The sequence below is a fragment of the Saccopteryx bilineata genome, chromosome 2, assembly GCF_036850765.1.
Source record: "Saccopteryx bilineata isolate mSacBil1 chromosome 2, mSacBil1_pri_phased_curated, whole genome shotgun sequence".
In the NCBI taxonomy this organism is placed as follows: Eukaryota; Metazoa; Chordata; class Mammalia; order Chiroptera; family Emballonuridae; genus Saccopteryx; species Saccopteryx bilineata.
In genome coordinates, this window is record NC_089491.1 from 31,133,984 (window position 1) to 31,155,110 (window position 21,127).

The 21,127-nt window shown below is 36.4% G+C and overlaps 1 long non-coding RNA gene across 1 annotated transcript in view; it reads right to left on the reverse strand.

Moving 5' to 3' along the window:
• Window positions 1-18,131: 18,131 nt before the first annotated feature.
• Window positions 18,132-21,127, reverse strand: part of LOC136322790 (uncharacterized) — a 74,659-nt gene continuing 71,663 nt past the window's right edge. The window contains exon 3 of the long non-coding RNA XR_010728863.1: window positions 18,132-18,425. This is a non-coding gene — a long non-coding RNA (uncharacterized lncRNA). The remainder of the gene's footprint in view (window positions 18,426-21,127) is intronic.

Sequence of the window (21,127 nt, forward strand, 5' to 3'; positions counted from 1 at the left end):
AATGGAATAAATGGAACTGGAGAGTAATAAGCTAAGTGAAATAAACCACTTAGCGAAAGATGAATATCATATGAGTTCACACAAATGTAGAATCTGATGAACAAGTCAACAAAATAGAAACAGACTCATAAATACACAGAATAGACTGATAGCTTTCAGAGGGGAGTGGTGGTGGGAGGCCGGATAAAAATGGTGAAAGTTTTAAGAAAAAAAAGACAACAGTAGGGAAAGAGGGGTATAGGGAGAGGTGGAAGAGGGCAAAGGGGGATAAATGTTTGCAGAAAGAGTCTTGACTTTCAGTAGAGAGTGCACAATGCAGTGTGCAGATGATATGTTGTAGAATTGTGCACCTGAAACCTGTCTGGTTTTATTAACCCATGTCAGCCCAATAATAAATTAAATATCTATATAGATATTTATATATAGATATTTAATTATATATAATTAATATATATTATATATACATATATATATATATATAGAGAGAGAGAGAAAGAGAGTGAGAGAAAATGTGAAGCGCAAACATTTTTTCAGCACCTGCTTATGTTTGGAACTGGATGTGTATAGCTATTATTATAAATAAACATGGCGATAAATCTGCCTGATTTTGAAAACAGGAAGAAAGAAGAAAACTTTTATTATTTTCAAAATAAAATCCTTCTGTGCTTAATATTAAAGCTTCTATAGAAAGCTTTGTAGATGTTCTGGGTATTAAGGAAAAGATTCTCACCCCTAATGGAAAATTTTGTGTTGGTCTACATTCAGGAGTAGAAAACGCAAACTTCTTTTTAATGTGTAGTTAGTAAATGAAGTGTGAAGCTTCCCTTTAGATTAATGCAAAAACAGTTCTTAAGGCTTAACGCCAACAGGAAGAAAAATAATGAAATGACGCATATATAACTCCTTTTCTGAAAATCAATGAAAGAACAGAGGTGTAAACAGTGATAGAAAAATATTGTATAAACTTAGTTTAAAAATATGAAATACATACTGTGGAATGAAAGCAGCTTCTTAATGTAAGAATTATCAAGCTTCAAAACAGAAGAGAAATAGTTTTTTTGTGGTGTTTTTTGTTTGTTTTTTATTAAAGAGCTTCAGGGAATAAAATTGATCCTGGAGAATGTTTAAGTGACTTTCAGAAAACATTAGAAAAGGCAAAACGTGTTAGAGGAAATGTGAGTAAAAGGAGGTTTTTCTGCTCGATGTCTCATTGTTCTCCCTTCCGCCATTGCACAGACTGCAGTATCAGCCCCATTACCTTTCTTTCTTTCTCAAGCCTCTCTTATGCTGCCACTGCCCATATGACCCTCTATTTTTCCGAAATTTCTAACTCAGCTCCTATAGTGAAGTGCAGTCTTCCAGGTATATCCTTCTTTTGAGTATGCTTGCTTTCCTTACATGGAGTTTCAACCCATTCATTATGGAAAGACAGAAGCTAATGCAGACTAAAATCTGGTTACCTGCATATAGCACATAATTCTTAGCAGGTAATAATTCAGGAGGCCTGCTTAGATAATATGCAAAATTTGAGGTAAATTTAGGACTTCAACAAACCAAACTCACCTTAATTCCTTAGGAATTTTTATGGTGTCAGATGGGTACTAGATTTATTGGGATAATCTCATAGTAAGTTATATAATGGGTTGTACACTTGAAACTAATATGTCAATGGTAATTGAAAAATAAAAAATTCTTTAAAGTAAAAAAATAAAATAAAAAGGAATCCCTAATTAATCTATGATGGTCTTTCTTTTCCATCTGTCATCTTATCTCTACCTTGAAGAGTAAATCAAGTATTTTTAGGAGAATTTTTAATAATCCTCTCTTTGCCTTTTCTGAGAGTAGTTTTATTTGTTCTCCCTTTCTTTATCATTCTGTGAATGAACAACTTAAGATCTCAAGAGATGGACATAAGCTAAAAAGATATTTATTTTCCTGTTTGGATTTTATAAGGTGCTTTTCTCTAATTTATTCTCAGTCTCTCTACATAGAGTGAAAATCAATGCTCAATGCACAGCATTGTGCATCACAGGTAGTCTTTCCAGTTTCATTTCTTTCTCTTATTTTCCTCCTTTGGAAATACTTTCTCTAGAATCACTTATTTTCCCATTCCAATATGACTGTTTGTTCTCTAGTTCTCTCCGGCCCATTTATCTGTGCTACTCCAATTATAACATGCTGTCTTGATACCCGTTCTGTAACTTATGAGTATATTTACATTGTTCCATATCTAAGAAGACTTTTTTCTTCAGCATCATTCCTACTGTTTGAATACTCATGCTTCTTTCAGTTGTGTGTTAGATATTTTTCAGTTTCCCCTTCAAAGGGTATTTATTTACTCTCTATACTTCTCTATTCTCTGGAAGCATGACCCATATGTACTGTATCAGTTGGGTTCTTGCCTTTGTATTCCAGTTGAGTTCAGCCGATGGGAGACTCCAGCAGGAGATCAGAGGGCAGACAGAGAGAGATCTGATCCTTTGCTCCCTATCAGGTCCCAGTGTTGATTGAGTCTCTCAACCAAAATCCAGATGCCCTGTTGTTCGGCCTTCTCCCTGTGCAGTCACTCTCTCTGGGTTCCAACGACTGCATCCTCCTTTTACCTATTCAAGCCACAAGTGGTTATAATTCTCCACTCACTCTTTGCTACCATGAGGGTAGTTCTTCATTGCTTTTTTAATTTCTGTTACCTGCCCACACCAGTTAAATTGTTACCTTATTAATATCTGCTCAAAAAATCCTGTCTGTGCTATTTATGGTACTAGGAATCACCTGGAAAACAGAAGGCCAACTCTGAAAATATTCACCTTCAAGGGTGGGGGGGGGTATTAGTAATCTGTGGTTTTGGATGATGTCATAATTGCCAGTTTTAACTCCTAATTATATGGGATAAATTGCAGGTGGAGAGCAAGAAATTGGGAGATCAAGTGGCTGTGACTCTATGGTAATAGCCATAATTATAAAGCTGGTTAGGTCATCCGGTAGTGTCTTATGGCCCTAGGTAGTATATACAGTAAAGAAAAGGAAGGAAAGAAGGAAGGAAGGAAGGAAGGAAGGAAGGAAGGAAGGAAGGAAGGAAGGAAGGAAGGAAGGAAGGAAGGAAGGAAGGAGGGAAGGAGGGAGGAAGGAGGGAGGGAGGGAGAGAAGGAGGGAGGGAGGGAGGGAGGGAGGGAGGGAGGGAGGGAGGGAGGGAGGAGAAAAAAGGACAAGAGAGAGAGAAAGTAAGGAAGACAGAGAAATTTCTTTGGGTAACAACATCCATTTCTTTTTCTTTTGTCCCACAATTAAGTTTGTCCCTGATCATGTTCCACATTATGAAGGATATAAAACGTTCTACAGGGTAAAGATGTGTGAATTTTGTTTATTTCAGCCCCATTCTGTTTCATGCTCTATGGTCAACAGTATTAAATTTGCTACTTTCAGCTGAACAATAATCCTATTAGGATTCCCTAATGGGATCCTATTCAGGATTTACACATGCATATCAACGTCAAAAGATGTTGACTCCAAAGTTAGTACAGTGCGCTATGATAGAAAAGGCTCTACATGAAAGATTTCTCAATTTTGGCCTAATTCTGAGATGAGCAAAATGACTTTAGGCAAGTTTCCTCATCACATTGGCCTTAATTTTCTCATAGGGAAAATAAGAGAATTTATTTTGGTTATATGGTTGTTGGTGTTATATGGTTGATAATGCTTCCAGCTCCAAAATGTTGCCTGTGGTTTTAAACCTCTTACTATAAATTCAGTGTTATAGGTTGGGTAGTATCCCTTAAAAATTCATGTCAAAATCCTAACCCTCAGTACTTCAGATTGTGACTTTATTTGAAAACAGCATTGATACCCATGGAATTAAAGTTAAGATGAGGTCATACAGGGGTAGGGTGGGCCCCTAAAGTAATATGACTGATGTCTTTATTTTTAAAAAATCATGTAGAAATAGACACACAAAAACCGAAGATGATGTAAAAAGACACAGGGAGAAAGAAATCAATGTGCTAGGAACACCTGTCACTACCAGAACCTAGGAGTGAGCCCTGGAATTGATCCTTGCCTAGTGCCTTCTGATGGAGCCTGCACCCGATAACAGCTTGATTTTGGACTTCTGGTTGCTAGAACCATAAGACAATAGATTTCTGGTTTTCCAAGGCACCCAGTTTGTAGCACTTTGTTCTAATGAACCCAGTTATCTAATGAACCCACCTTTGAAGTTCCTTTTCCTGTCTTGCTTCATAGCTTTAAGCAGTAAAAGTCCTCCCTTCCACCAGCACTATGCTGACCCCACACCCTCACCAAGTCCCCAGGACAGGGAAAACCAAAATAAGAGGTTTGTCCACAATCAGTTGCTGTGGATATGAACTGGATTGTGTTGCATATTCTTTTTTTATATCTAATTAAATAAAAGATATTTATTAACCAAAGCACCACAAATTATTAGGCAAATCCTTGAGAAACAAATGCCAATTCAGTACCTACTGTGTGCAAGACTATCCCTATAGGTTATTAGTTTCAAGGGTATTAACATAACATATACCGCATATAGCTGCACACAGTATGCCTAAACATATAAAAGCTCAAGAAACAACTCAAAATATTATACTAGGAAGTTAAATTTATTTTAATCCTATTGTATAACAAGTAGGACAAACATTAAATATGCTTATTATATGTAATACTGTGCAAATCTTGAAGACATTGGTCTCCATGCCAATTTCTTTAATTTCACACTTGTTTTATTTGACTTTTTTTCTTTATAGAAGATCAGAAGGTTATGCAATATTTTGTCCTGCATTCTGAAATTTTTGATTTTACCATGTTTTTATTTTTAATTTGAAGAAAGTCATAAATTATTTTTTGGTCTTTATAATTGAATTACCACTTTTTCCATGGGACTGTCATAACTATTAGATCATACAGTAGTTTTATTTACATCCCTTTGAACTCTTTAATATTACAGTTTATAATGATTAGCTACAGTTTTAATTTTTCCAGATAAAAGTTTCTGCTGAGGCCAGCAGTTAAGATGTTCTTATGGAATGAATGCTCGTATCCCCCCAAATTGCATATGTTGAAGCCCTAACCCCTGGTATGATGGTATTTGGAGGTCCGGACTATGAAAAGTAAGCATCTATTGTTTAAGGCTATGGTATTTTCTTAGAGTAGCTCGAGCTGACAAAGATAGGTATGTTAACACTTTACATAAGTTATGCCATTAATCCCTAAAATTGTTATGTTTGATTATTAGGATACCCATTGTATAGATGAGGAAACTGAAGATCAAAAAAATGAATTATCTGAAGTTACTCAGATTATAAATCATTGAACCAAGGTTTAGAATTCAATCAGTTTGGTTTACTCTACTTCTTTGCCTAAGACAACCAGTATTACTACACTGACTACATTCAAAAGCAAGTGATTTTATCCAGTTAGCTTGTGTAATTTTAGGGGGGAAAGGATATATTTATCAGCTTTTATGAAATATTGAAAACAAAAATTATTACTCTTAAGGGAATTATAAAGATTCAGAGACCCTCAGACTTGAAAATATAATACTGGATTTACCTTTTCTAATATGCTGGGGAAAAAGAAAGCTAAAAATAAACAAAAAACCAAAGCTTAAATTTCCTTTTAGGAGCCTGGTTTCACTTTGATTCTAGCATCCCAATTAGCATTTTTTTTTAATTTTACAACATGTACAATCTTCTCCCTATAATAATCTAACCATCTTTATAATACTTTTCCTTATCTGTTTTAGAAACATGCTTGATTTTATTACAAAAATTTAGTTATTAAAGGAATAAATGTTTCATATAATTTTTGTTTATATATGCAAATTGATTTGTGTTCAAAAACTTTAAGAAGCCAAGTTTCAAAGTCTGTCTTTAAACTGATCTAAAACTCAAAGAATGAAATTATAGAGTAGAATTTCTCTTGTAAATATGGCCATCAAAGAAATATATACATTTCTTGGTTCCTGTGTTATTATATTTCATAGTGGACTTTGAATAAAGAGGAATAAAAGTGAACATCATTAAAGTAGATGATTCATGCACAGTGGGCCTTTAAAGAAAGGCCTATTGATGAAAGATGTCAGCATTATTATATACTTTACAAAGTGAAAAGGAATTAAAATTTAGATTCTAGAAAACTGTAAACTCACATAACCTAGAAAACAACCTTAACAGGAAACAGACAGTTACTTACAGTCATTAAATAAAGTGGTCAAAGTAATCAGGCATTTGTTTGGTAATGTCAAATGCCAAACAATGGACTAAATGATATATATGTGATTCAGTTATTCAGTCTTCATTATATTCATTGCTTTATTCATCATTCAACTAACTCTTATTGAATGATTATGAAGAAGGAGACAGTGATACTAACCAGCTATTTGATTTTCTTTCCTGTTTTCCCCAGTCTCCCTTATAGTTAATGAAAAACATGTGACCATTTCTGACCAATTAAATGTGAGCTGAAATCTTATGTTCCTTCTGGGTTAAGGCAATAAAGATCCCCAGGGCAATTCTCAGTTTCTCATTTCCCCCACTGTATTTATTATGGGGAAGATTTCATATTTGAGATGATAGATCAAATTCCTAAACAACCTGGATTGCTGAATTACTGAATGGATGACAACTGTTCTTGAGAGTCACCCAAATCAACAGTGATTCGTCATGAGTATAAATGAAAGTTTTGTTTTCAGCCAGTGAGATTTGGGAACTGTTTATTACCACAGACCAGTCAATTTTTTTCTGACAAATACACCTATCATGCTTACTCAGCTATTTGAGAAATATTGGTACTTTCTATGTATAATTATGTGCTAGGTTAGGAAAATGTAGTTGGTAAAAAAAAATGCATATGAAGGTCATAATCTAGTGGATGTAGCTATTGAAATGTTCTCAAATATTGTCTAATATTCTATTTTCTCACTTTTTATTTATTTGTTACTACTAATTATTATACAACTGTTCATGTAACATAAGCCATTCCCAAATAAGAATATACCTTGTTTAAGCTTCATTGTATAATGGAGCTTATCCAATTTAACTGCTATAAGTATTTCTATATGTGTTCATTTGTATGTGTATTAAGCTAAATATGAGTTCATACTGTTGTCTCCTATTCTAGCCCATGGGACAGGCTAACTTTTGCCCTTGCTTGTTTGTAACCTCCTGGTCCAACAGTGAGAAACCTGGCTTCTAAAATCCACCCTCCATTTACTTAATTGGTCAGTCCCATTATGCACATAAAAATGTTTTAAAATTGTTAAGCCATGGAAAATAATTTGAGTAATTAGACTGTAAGACCCATGTGAAATTCCTTTCACATTTAATCCTAGTCTATACTCATTTCCAAAATTACTTTGGTCAGCACATTTTCCCTACCCCTTTTAAAGAGATTGTTTTATAAATATGTAATACAATTAAATTATTTTTGTCAAAGTTTACATTCCTTCTTGGAATAACCTGACCTTGTAAATGATTTTATAAATTTACAGATTTAGGTTAGATTTTTGTATTCTAAAGTTTTATGGGTTTTGCCAAATACATAATGTCATGTATCCACCATTATTACACCATACACCAGGGGTCCCCAAACTTTTTACACAAGGGGCCAGTTCACTGTCCTTCAGACCGTTGGAGGGCCGGTCTATAAAAAAAAAACTATGAACAAATTCCTATGCACACTGCACATATCTTATTTTAAAGTAAAAAAACAAAACAGGAACAAATACAATATTTAAAACAAAGAACAAATAAATTTAAATCAACAAACTGACCAGTATTTCAATGGGAACTATGGGCCTGCTTTTGGCTAATGAGATGGTCAATGTCCGATTTCATATTTGTCACTGCTAGCCATAACAAGTGAGAAGATGCACTCCGGGAGCCCTGATGCGGGCATCTGGCGTCACCGGAAGTAGCACTTTACGCAAGTGATACCGCGCTTTGCGGTGCCACCACATACAGTACTCCAGGAGCACAGAATGATGATGCATCCTGTGCTCCTCTCACTGACCACCAATGAAAGAGGTGCCCCTTCTGGAAGTGCGACGAGGGCTGCATAAATGGCCTCAGGGGGCTGCATGTGGCCCGCGGGCCATAGTTTGGGGACCCCTGCCATACACCATAGTTTTATCACCCTAAACAAATTGTTTGCACTTCATGATTCAACCCTTTTTCCTTCCCCATTGCCTGGCAATCATTGATTTGCTTAGCACCACTATAGTTTTGTCTTTTCAGAGTGTCATCTAAATGAGATCATAAAATGTGTAGCATTTTCAGACTGGCTTCTTTGACTTTGAAATATGCATTTAAGATTCACCAATATTTTTGTGTGGCTTGATAGCTTATATTATTTTATAGCAGAATAGACTTCTATTGTATGAATATACACAGATTGCTTATCCATGCACTTATTGAATGACACCGTGGTTGATTTCAGTTTTTGCTGATTATGAATAATTGTTGAAAACTTTCGGCCCTGGCCGGTTGGCTCAGCGGTAGAGCGTCGGCCTAGCGTGCAGAGGACCCGGGTTCGATTCCTGGCCAGGGCACACAGGAGAAGCGCCCATTTGCCTCTCCACCCCTCCGCCACGCCTTCCTCTCTGTCTCTCTCTTCCCCTCCCGCAGCCAAGGCTCCATTGGAGCAAAGATGGCCCGGGTGCTGGGGATGGCTCTGTGGCCTCTGCCTCAGGCGCTAGAGTGGCTCTGGTCGCAACATGGCGAGGCCCAGGATGGGCAGAGCATCGCCCCCTGGTGGGCAGAGCGTCTTCCATGGTGGGCGTGCCGGGTGGATTCCGGTCGGGCGCATGCGGGAGTCTGTCTGACTGTCTCTCCCTGTTTCCAGCTTCAGAAAAATGAAAAAAAAACAAGAAAAAAACAAAACTTTCACATGCAGTTTTTCATATCAGATGGATAAGTACCTACTTGTACTATAACAGGACTATATGGTAAGATTATGTTTAGATTGCTTAAGAAACTGTGGAACTGTCATCCAGTGTGGCTGTGTCCTTTTGTATTCCCACCAGCCTAAATAAGAGTTCCTGTTGCCCAGTGTCCCCATTAACAATTGATATTGTCAGGGTTTCTGTTTATTGTTGGTTTTGTGTATATGTGCATTTTAACCATTTTAAATAGTGTGTATTATTATCTCATTATTATTTTAATTTACATTTTCCCAATGACAAATGGCAGAAGACAAACATCTATGTCCTGTCTTTGAATTCTTTTAACAGTGGCTTTTGCAGAGTAGAAGGCTTTAAATTTAATAACGTTGAACATCAACTTTTTCTTTCATAGATTTTTCATTATCTAGGTTTTCAGCTACATTTTTTGGAAGTTTTATACATTTGCTTTTACTTTGAAGTCTATGGTCTATTTTGAGCTAATTTTTGTGTAAAAGTAAGGTTGAAGTTCTTTTATATTCATATGGATCTCCAATTGTTCTAGCGTTCATTGTTTAAAGACTATCATTTCGCCATTGAATTGCCTTTTTCAGAGATCAGTTTATTATTTAGCATGGTTCTGTTTCTGGGCTGTCTATTCCCTTTCTGTGATCTGTGTTTCTATTAGTTCATAAATACCAGGATGTCTTAATTTCTCTAGCTTTTTAGGAAGCCTTGAAGTCAGATATTAGGAGTGCTCCAACTTTGATCTTCTTCAGTACCATGTTTCTACTCTAGGACTTTTGTCTTTCATATAAATTTTAGAATCAGTCTATATTTACAAAGTAGCTTGCTGGAATTGTAATGGAGATTGTTCTGAATCTACAGATCAAATTGCAAAGACTTATCATATGAACAATATTGAATCTTCCTGTCCCTGGACATAAAATAGCTTTCTATTTATTTAGTTATTCTTTTTTGTTATCATTTTGTTTGGTAGTTTTCTACATGCAGATCCGGCACACATTTACTTGGATTTATACAAAAGTACTTCTTTTGCTGCTATTATAAATGGTATTTTTTTTCCAATTACCAAATATTCATTGTCAGCTTATAGGAAAGCAATTGACCTTTGTATCTCGGCAATGTATTCCACAACCTTAATATCGTTATCATTTCAGAAGTTTTATACACACACACACACACACACACACACACAGTCTTCAGGGTTTTCTACATGGCCTGTCATGTCTACTGTTATATGATTCTTCAAAGGCTCTGTGCCAATTTTTCATCAATAATCTTTTAAAATTATATTTATTGGGGTAACATTGGTTAATAAAATTATATAGGTTTCAGGTGTACAATTCTATATATAATACATTATCTTTACATTGCACTGTGTTTTCACTACCCCAAGTTAAGTCTCTTTCCATCACGATTTAGCTCTCTTTTACCCTCTTTTACCTTCCCCCACCTCCTTTCCTTCTTGTTATTCCCGTACTACTTATTGTCTGTGGCTCTGTGGGATTTTTCTTTTTCCCTTTACCTTTTCGCCCTCCAGCCTCCAACTCTCTTCCTCTCTGACAGCTGTCAGTCTGTTCTCTATAAGTCTGTCTCTATCTTGCTTGTTAGTTTATTTTGTTCTTTGGTTTTCACATATAAGTGACACCATGTGGTACTCGTCTTTCTCTGACTGACTTATTTTACTTAAGCTCCAGGTCCATTCACAGTGGCACAAAGGTAATAATCTTAATATTAACTAATATCCTTCTTTACAAATGGCAAATTATTTAACCAGAGAGAAAGAATAAACAGTTTATCACTTAGAATTAGAAATTAGTATAGAATTAGAAATAATAGGGGCAGTAATTTTGAAAAATCAGGCTTCAAATTATTCGTTTCAGTATTTTTATTGGCATTAAGGAATTTTAATAAACTGGGAACCTCATTAGCTAGGGCAATGCTAAAAGCACTCAAAAATGGTTCTTTGTTATTATTCACACAGCACAAAGATCAAAAGAAGAGTGGCCACCTTTATTTTAAGGGATGTTCTAAATTAAAATTGTCCAAACTTCATATCTGTACATGTCCAGTTTTTCTAATTAACATGAATATGCCTTCCTCCAGGGAACACTCCAGTAACACTAGCTGAATACGTTTTTCTCATTTTGCATTTTTAAGATTCTAATTACCCTGACAACCTATTTTTGCATTCATCTCATAAAGAAATATTCCTTCACACTTCTGCAGAAACACTAAATCTCTATAGTCTTTCTTGTTTTGGTTGGGCTTTTCATTTTCCATCTATCATATGGTTCGGTCATTCCCAGATTCTGATTTAGGAGAGAACAGGAAAGACGCTACAGCCTTTACTAAGGAACGGAACCTCTGTCTTGGACCCTGTTTTCTCTCCTTCATTAGATAATTCATCTTTTAATATCTCTTCATAGACATCAAGACTTACAACTCTAGGGGACATGCAGAGACATTTGTTCTTTCCTCCATGGCATTTTTACTTCATTTTTACAGTAAGAAAATATCAGTATTTATTACAGAATAGCTGTCTCCATTGCAATCATTCAAGTGAGCACTGTTAATCAAGGTGTTTCAAATTCACTTAGCCCAAAGGAGAACCTGTGACCAGGCTAGGTTAAATGGAAAATAAAAGCTTTGGAAAATAAAGCGTAAGCAAAGTGGAGACAAGAACATAATAGATTGAATTCAACAATGGTTTCCAAAATTTCCTACTCCCTGTTATACAAATATCTTGCCCTAGTTACTCTGTAAAACACTAAACTTGATACTGCTATGAGGAGATTTCACAGATGTTATGGAGGTCCCAAGTCAGTTCAGAGAGGATGATTTCCCTTGGTGGGCCTGACCTCATCTGGTGTATTCTTAAAAGGACTGGGCTTTTCCTGAACAGAAAGACCCAAAACATGAGAGAGATTCAATACAAGAGATATGTACCATTGCTAGTTTGAAGATGGGGGGGGGGGTATGTGCCAAGGAATATGGGTGGCTCTAGGAGTTAATGGCAGCTTCCAGCTGACAACCAGCAAGGAAACAGGGGCCTCAGTCCTACACCTGCAAGGAACTGAATTCCACCAACAGTCTGAATGAATGTGAAGCTGATTCTTCCCCAGAGCTTTCAGATGACAACTTAGCCTGGCTGACACCTTGTCACCAACCTTTGAGACTCAGCATGTTGCTAGTGGAAATGAGGTTCTTTCATGGAATCACAAGAACAGCATTTGGGGGGCCCATACATGGGAGGATGAGGTATAGTAGGAGATTTATTAAACTAGAAGCAAAGAACTACTTCCAGGTGCCCAGTTTCTCATCCATTATCAGCCCCATCTTACTGTGGAATAAGTTCTGGGCCTGATGAGCATAAGTGCCCACCAACATGGTCAGGATTCAGAACTATGATGCCATCACCCTGGGCTCTAGTAGTCCAGCATAGCCTCTGTCCCCATCTGGCTACCTTAGTCTCTGCTACCACCTGTGCTCTAACCAGCACTGTACTGCTGCACCCAAACCTGCACTTGGAGCTCATGCTTGGGCCCACATGGCTGCTTGGCACATGGCTGCTCTGAACCAGCACTTTGAGCCATGTGGCTACAACAGAGAGTGAATGTAAGCAAATGGGCTAACAAACAAGCCATTAGGTGCTGCTTAGAGGGACCTTCACTAAGCTTTGATTATATTACCTCAAACTTTCAAACTAACCAATCTCTTTCCTGGCTCTTTGTGGGCTTGTGTTGGGTTCTCCTCCTATCCAATCAGATCTTTTTCTCAGGTTAGACTCCTCCCCTTTATATTTCCATCTTGACTCCCACTGCACATGCGCCCAGGAGAGGAACTTCCCCTTCATTGTTTTATTTCCCCCTCAGTAATCCTGGATAATGGCTAGTTGTCTCCCAGGGAACTGACTTCAGAGGGGATTAAGTCCTCTTGTTGGAGGATGTGGCAGTCCCCTGGGGACCTATAAATGTTATATTTTCCTAGTAAGTCAGGCTTAATGTCTGAGTCAGCTCTCTAGTTTATTAGGCTTAATGTCTGATTTCATTTGCTCTCTTCCTTAATTACTACTAACTAGCTACCTATGCTAACAAGCTAAGAATACATTCACACCTTACCCAGACTTTAAATTTTTTAAACTATTTTTATTTATTGGTTTTAGAGACAGAGGAAGGGAGAGAGAGGGAGAGAGAGAAAAATATCAACGTTTATTGTTCCACTCAGTCATGCATTTACTGGTTGATTCTTCTGTGCTTTGACAGGTGATCAACCTGCAACTTTGGTGCATTGGGACAATGCTCCAACCAACTGAGCTACTGGGACAGGGCCCTTTGCCTAGATTAGAATTGTAACCCAGAGAACTGTGAGATAAATGGATGTTTGCTTTAAGATGCTAAATTTGTGGTAACCTATTAAACACCATTAGCAAACAACAAACTAATACAGAAGGGAAACAGTTGGAGCTGGTTTAGTCCAAAGACATAGATATCATTACAATGTGGACAGGGCTTTGAAAGAAGAAACAGGTGAATGTTCGGATGGTAAAGCAAGGAGCATGGCCTATTAAGTGAGTCAGGAGAATGCCTATAGAGCTTGTTAATTGGTCCCTGTGACCCAGAGTCTCTGAACTGTTTTGATTCCAATCCTTCCTAAGGCTCACTTTTCTCAGTTACTCATATCCTATCAATAAATTTTGTCTTTACTTAAGTTGGATAGATTGACTTATTACCTGCAATGAAAATCCACTGAATGATATGTGCTATGGGACTATAAATACTACTAAACGCTTCACCTGAAAGTTTTATCAACTAAAGCACCCTTCAGAAAGAAAGCTGAAACTTTTCCTTCCAAGATTGAAAAGCTTTCCTCCTCTAAGGGACCCTCACAGCCCAAATTGTGACTTTAAAAATAGTAGGGGAAAGAATGGCATTGTATTGTGAGCACAGTGATGCATTCCTAAGATTATGGGTTTGCTTTTCTTTTTTTCTTTTTCATTTTAGATATTTTGCTTTAAGAACTTCTTCATGGTCTCTTCTTGAGAATGTAAGAGTTGAAGTGAAGTCTAAGTGTTATGCTATGTGGAATATTAAACTGAAAACTTCAGCATGTTTGAATTCTCCAATGTGTGATAGGTGTTCTACAACAAACTGTATATTTTTGTTTGGTTGGATAGCTAGCTCTGTGGTTGTTTTCTGTACTAAAGGGAAAGTGCATCTGTGCTAATCTCCGTAGTAAATTTCCATTTTACCCTGTTTATACTGTATCAGCAATCTTTGGTTGTAGTTCATTTGATTACATATTCTATATTTATTTGAAACAAAATTAGATGGAACAATTTGCTCAGTAATTTTTCTTTTAACATTTTATTCCACTAAAAATCTTTACATAGACTTGATTGATCAGAGTAGGGAGTATAGTTTAGTGGTCATGATCTAATGATTGGCTTATTTTTTTTTTTTGTGACAGAGAAACAGAGAGGAACAGATTGGGACAGAGAGACAGGAAGTGAAAGAGATGAGAGGCATCAATTGTTGCAGTTCTTTAATTTTTCAGTGATTGCTATCTCATATGTGCCTTGATGGGGGGAGGAGAGGGATACAGCAGAGCAAGTGACCCCTTGCTCAAGCCAGCGACTTTGGGCTCAAGTCAGCGACCATGGGGTCATGTTTATGATTCCACACTCAATCCAGCGACCCCGCGCTCAAGCTGGCAAGTCCACACTCAAGCCGGTGACCTCAGGGTTTTGAATCTGGGTCCTCTGCATCCCAGTTCAATGCTCTGTCCACTGCGCCACCGCCTGGTCAGGCTAATGATTGACTTTTGATGTGTCAAATTAGCTAGTCTGCAATCCACCATCCTTTGATCAAACACTAACCTAAGTGTTGCTGTGGAGGTTTTATGTAAATGCAATAATGTCTATAATCAACTGACTTTAAGTGTAATAGCATATCCTAGATAATCTGAGTAGACCTGATTCAATCAGTTTAAAGGGCTTAAAAGGAGAATTGAGACTTCCTTTAAGAAAAAGAAATTATGCCTCTAAACAACAGTGTTAGCCCATACCTGAGAGTTCCAGCCTGCTCTTCATGAAAAACCATTCTACCTTTTGTTTTGTTTTGTTTTGTTTTGTTTTTGTTGTTTTTTGTTCTACCTTTTCAACTAACCCAGTGTTGTAACTTTTTAAATGAACATTTCTTAAAAAGAGTAGCTGGGGTGGGGGTTTTGGATGTTGAGCTGCTATTCAGCAATAACCACAGGCAACTGAAATAGAAAAGTTTATTACTCATAAGTCCTGGGGGAGGTACATGCCATGCTACAAGGGGCTGTGCAGGAAGTCAAGGCAGGGTTCAGGCACAGACTGCAATGGGAAACAAAAGCACATGCCTCTATTCTGACCCATGCTGGAATGCTTTATGGTTCCTGGACTAAGGCCAGATAGGTCATTAATTCAAACCTTCCTGGTTGGATGAGTGGGTCTTATTTAAGGGAGAACAAAGAGAAAACCCTGGGAGGTTATGCAGACTTTTCATCACAAAGAATTTACACGTACTTGTGACTCTGCAGACTGTTATCTGGACCACGTGCTCATGGGAGAAGCTAGAGTCAGTACAAGATCCCTGCAGGCCCCTTGACCATACAAAAGGGATGCTGAGGCAACAATATAATGAAATAGCTTAGCTGAACTCTCAAAACCTAGCCAATCCCTGCAGTGTGTAAGCCAATTACTTGCAATATATCTCTTAATATATATTTCCTACTGGTTCGGCTTTTCTGATAAATCCTAACTGATACAGTGGTCAAGAGCATTAACTGTGGAGTCAGATGGTCTGGTATCTAACCCTGGAGCTTTTTCTCACTAGCTCCATGATCTTGCTCATTACTATTTGTACCTTTGTTTCTTTAACTGGAAAATGCATAGAAACACATTCTTAATATGGAGTTCTTGAGGGTATTAAAGAAGTTACAAATTCCATTTCTATAGTGATAAATGAGATAAATTTGGTTCACAGGGTGTTTTACTAAACCTCATTTCCTTACAAGAAACACAAACCCTTTCAAAATAGCATAAATAAAAAGACACTTTCCTATTTTGTGAGAATAAAGAAGCCTGCAAGACAAGGTATGAAAAGAAAAGCATGCTTTCACAGCAACTAGAAACTCATAACGCAACTCCATTTTTTTTGCGTAGATTTTCTTGGATGGATTTTGATCTCAACTTTTTTCCCCCAGCTTTGTTGAGATCTAACATTTTGTATGTTTAAGGTATGCAACATGATGATTTGATACATGTATATATTGTACAATGATTACCAAAATAAGAATAGTTAATACATCCAACACTTTACCTAATTACATTTTGTGTGTGTGTGGTGAGCTACAACTTTCAAGAATATAATACAACATTGTTCTAGTCACCATCCTGTATACTACATCCTTAGACCTTCATCTTAAAACTAGAAGTCTGTATCCTTTGACCAATATCTCCCCATTTCCCCTACCCACTCATACTCCAGCCTCTGGCAACCACATTCTCTTTTGTTTTAATGATTTAAGTGCTTTTATTTTCTTTTATCTTCTTCTTCTTTTTTTTTAGATTTTACATATAAATGAGATCATACAGTAATGTCTTTTTCTGACTTTTTTCACTTAGCATATGCCCTCCATGCCCATCTATGTTGTCTCAAATGGCAGAAGTTTCTTTTGCATGGCTGTGTGTGTGTGTGTGCATGTGTGTGTGTGTGTGTGCGCGCCATTTCTTCATGCATCTATGGAGGACCCTTCTATTGTTTGATCTTGCCTTTTCTATATATGTTTCCTCATTCAAAATTCTAGCATTTCCTGGGGCTAAAACTCCACTTGAAGTTTGCATTCATGTGCACAAAATACATCATACATCAGACTGACTTGGCCTCAGTATCTCTTAATTTAAATTATTAAGAAAAAGAATCTGATTTTCTCAGCCTAGGCTATGAATTGATTCACCTTGATTCAATCATTTAGCCTTGAGGTGAAACTCACATACCCTGAGGCTAATCAATACTTCAAGAGAAGGTTTAGATTGCAGAGGAAAGTGATAGCCATCTTATTGTATCGAGGATTGAGAGCTCCTGAAAAGTGGTTCTGAATAACTTCAAATTTTAAAAAAGATGAAATGACAACAACCAGTTCAGAGTAGGTTTTTCTGAGAAGAGGAGAAGCAGCAAATGCCTTTAACAGGAAACTGTTTATTCGGAATAGTGGCTGATTGATATTGTTTTTATTTGAGTTGGGCAGGGTGTGGGGGTTGGGAAAAGAACCAGAGAGACATGGGGTTATAATGACATAGCCTGAACTTTCGTAGTTTGACATGGAAATAATGGGTGGTGAGTGTGCCATGCATCAGGTGAACAGGCAGTATCAATTGACAGTGGACCACATTGTACTTGCTCTGCCCCTATAGAGGAAGAAACTACGGGCAAAATTAAAGTGACTAAAAACAATTCATGACAGGGTTATTCCAGGAATATAAAGGAATGAAGCATGGGCCTCAGGGGCATGAGGGAGTTCTAACAGGGTTTCCTGAACAATTTTCTTGTGTAACAATTTAGCATTTGAATGTCCATCTCTCAGAACACGGTGATACACAGACTTCAACAGAGCAACTAAGTAACATACTTTTGGTTTCTTCTACTCGGTTTTCCATCCCTTTTACCACTTCCTCCCCTTCCCTGGAGCCTGTAGAAGCCAAAACCAAAAATGTGTGTAAGGAGAAGGGGAAGAAGTCAAGAGAGAGGAAAGAAAGAGCAAAGAGCAAAGCAAATTATCTTCTTTCAATGCAGGTCTCTTGAGTCACAGGTCACAGGTTGGGTCCCGCCAGAATGAGAAGGGCAAGAGAAAATTAGATTTCAATAGGAGATTGATACTTTACACTGGTTTAGAGAAAAATATATTTATACTTTTTAATGCCTGAAAACAGTGGGAAGGAGGCAAATACAAGAGAGCATGCTTGAAGGCAATAATGGAAGAAAAAACTGAAACAGTCAAATTTGTACCCAGCCATATTTAGACTGTGAAATAGAACAGTTTATTATCAGAATATTTGACTTGGGGTGGTGAACACAAGGTGCGATGCACAGATGATGTATTATAGAGTTGTACACCTGAAATTAAATTAAATTTAAAATTTTTTATTTTTTTTATTTTTTACAGAGACAGAGAGTGAGTCAGAGAGAGGGATAGACAGGGACAGACAGGAACGGAGAGAGATGAGAAGCATCAATCATCAATTTTTCATTGCACATTGCAACACCCTAGTTGTTCATTGATTGCTCTCTCACACGTGCCTTGACCGCAGGCCTTCAGCAGACCGAGCAACCCCCCGCTGGAGCCAGCGACCTTGGGTCCAAGCTGGTGAGCCTCGCTCAAACCAGATGAGCCTGCACTCAAGCTGGCGACCTCGGGGTCTCGAACCTGGGTCCTTCTGCATCCCAGTCCGACGCTCCATCCACTGTGCCACCACCAGGTCAGGCTAAATTTTAAAAAATTTTAAAGAATTTTGATGATCAGAAGTATGTGGCAAACTAAATAATTCAAAAATATGAAAAATTACAACATATAAACCCAATGAATAATTAACAATCATATGATATACAAATGGGAAAGGGCTTTGTGTGTGTGTGTGTGTGTGTGTGTATATATGCTGTAAAATAAGTCACACAGAAATCATAGTTTTGACTGCACAGCATTTAAAAATATTACATATTTATGACATATACTTTAAAGTATCATGAAAAGTTCAGTAGACATTCACAGATTTTTATTTTTGTTTCATTTTATCAAATTAGTAATTTTAGTAATGTCATTCTGGAAAAATAATATATTTCTTATTTAAATGACAGAAGTTCTTAGTCTGTATTCTTTAATTTCTTATGTATGTGGATTTTAAAAATCAGATATATATATATTAATTATTTGCCTGTCGCATACTTATATATTATATGTTATTTAAATTTGCTTGTTTTAATTCAGATAACCTGAATATACCCATCTATATACTTTTATAAATATATATATAGTATTAACATATATACAGTTTTTACTCCCTGTCCCTGCTTTAATCATTGACATCAAATGGCCTATTACTTTAAATCAGTTGACTGACATTTCTTTTCTCTCTCTCAGATTTCAGAACTTTTCATAGTATTTTATTGGTTTGTTTTTATTTTATTTTATATTCTTGACCTTTTGATGAAGTAAATTTTATTAATATAACTTCATAACTTTCAACTTCCTGGGATAAATATTCTGGTCATAGTAGGTAATTTTTAATAAAATGTTTACTTAATTTCTCAGACTATATATTTAATGTTTCATCACCACTAACTTACCGCACTGAACTACAGGGAAGTAGATAAAGACAAAGAGAAAGAATTGATCCAGCTTACGCTTCTGGGGATCAACTGGTACCTGATCATTGCAAGTTTTAGCGTCGTTGTGCATTTTATGAGGGAGCACATCTATCTCTCATAAGGTTCTAAAGAAAATATATGAATCAAAAAATTAAGAATTTGTAATATATCATTTTTGTCCTTTGTGCTATGTGAGTCAGGTTTTATGACAATTTTATAGAATAAAGTGATTAAAGAAGAATTGAAAACATTTGTACACATTGCCAAAATACTTTTCAACTGATAACCTTACTAATAATTTTTTGGACTGCTTGTTGAATTGTCATCAACCACTAGTTGGGGATTGATATTAAAAGAAAAAAAATAAAACTTCTGCTAGAGGAATTCTTCAATGTTTATTAAAATTTTTATGAATGTGTTTTTCTTTTGAGGATTAATGTGTTTTTTTTTTCACATCATCCTTTTATTTTTTAAATAGTGTATGTCCTCTGATCATTTTTCTTAAGCAGTCAAATATTTGACCTAGCAATTTAAGTGTGAATTTTAAGCATTCTATGAATGGGAGGACATTAGATCATTAATCATGATTCGTGAGTCCAAACTGTAAATACAGACCGGCTTCTCTCTCCATCACAACAGTGCTCACTGTGGTTATGCTAAAAGAAAAAGTAAGCACAGTTGCTGCCCTAGAGATACAAAATCCATCAGAGAAAATGGCACAGCCATTACAGAGCCTGCCACGTAGTATACTCATGAAGTGTGTGTTCAAGGAATTGTTTTCTGAGCAACAGTCTAGGAATCCACATAAACTTCCAGCCCAAGTGATTATATATTGTTCAGAAGATCCCCTTCTTTCCTCTGTTCCTATAGCAGTTGTTTATATTTTTCCGTCTATTACTCTGATATCTAATTTAATATTATTTCACTTATTCTATTTTGCATTATACTATTTACTCATTAATATTTTACTTGCACCTCACCATGGATCTACATTGTAAAGTTTGTAACTGTGACAGCCTCATAATATTGTAAAAGTCACTCAAATTTCAGGTGTCAGTTTATATATCCTATAAATGACATAAAGTATCCATTCACCTGCTACTTTCCGAAAATGCATTTTACTTTTTTAAACATATATAAGCATTCCAAACTCTTCAGACAAAAAAAACAAAACAACTAAATCCATAGTGATAATATCCATAGTAATAGTATGGTAGAAAACATGCCAGAATAAATTTAAGAAATAATTTCAATTAATAGAGGGAAACATTACATTCAATGTTACTCTGTTAAGCATAAGGTTCATCTTTCGGTCATCTGTAAGAGAATTATTAGCTTCTTAAAATTTTATATTATGACATTTAGTTTACAAACATATGCCCAGGGACTTCAGTAATGGACATATTTGTTAAAATTACAACCCAAAAGAAGAAATATAGATTCCTATGTTAAACCCATTTCAGCAGAGACTATATTTTCATTTGTTAATTTTAAATGACTCTAAAATTGATTTCCTTGAGAACACTAAAATGACAATATGCTAATATAAATGCATAGAGGATTTGTACTGTATACCATAATGGGTTAACGGTGTCCCCCAAAAAGATACATGCAAGTCCTAATCACTAGTTTTGTGAGTGTGGCCTTATTTGAAAATACGGTCTTTGCAGAGGTCATTAAGATGTTGACATGCTAGGTTAGAGTGCATCCTGACTCCAGTGCCATGTGTTTCATAAGGGAAAGGAAAGGGAGATTTGGACATAGATGCAGAGGAGACACACAAAGGGAAGAAGGCTATGTGATGAGGGAGGTAGAAAGAAAT